Below are 342 nucleotides of genomic sequence, written 5' to 3'. Positions count from 1 at the left end.
GTCCTCCCTCGAGTTAGACCTCCCTTGTATAAGTGCATTTCCACCCTTGCTGATGAAGTTGCTTGTTTCCATATACACACTTGCGCGTTTGATCTTTCCCACTGACATCCTGAAGCGCTGGAGAAGTTCCTCCTACATCTCACTGCACAACAAAGCCCACACACCCTGCCTCTGCATCACAAGTGGAGGCTCAATCTACATCATTCATGAGGATTTAGAGGCGCTACTACGATAAATCCTCAGCTCACCCTGGGTTCCTGTGATCCCCTAGGCCTATCACTCTACATCATAATAACTGTATGTGGTTTCGTAAGGGCAAATATAATTTCGTGGGGGATATGA

This window comes from Penaeus monodon, chromosome 22 (assembly GCF_015228065.2).
Source record: "Penaeus monodon isolate SGIC_2016 chromosome 22, NSTDA_Pmon_1, whole genome shotgun sequence".
NCBI lineage: Eukaryota > Metazoa > Arthropoda > Malacostraca > Decapoda > Penaeidae > Penaeus > Penaeus monodon.
The sequence above is the reverse complement of the archived record's forward strand: the minus strand, read 5'-3'. Positions refer to the sequence as shown.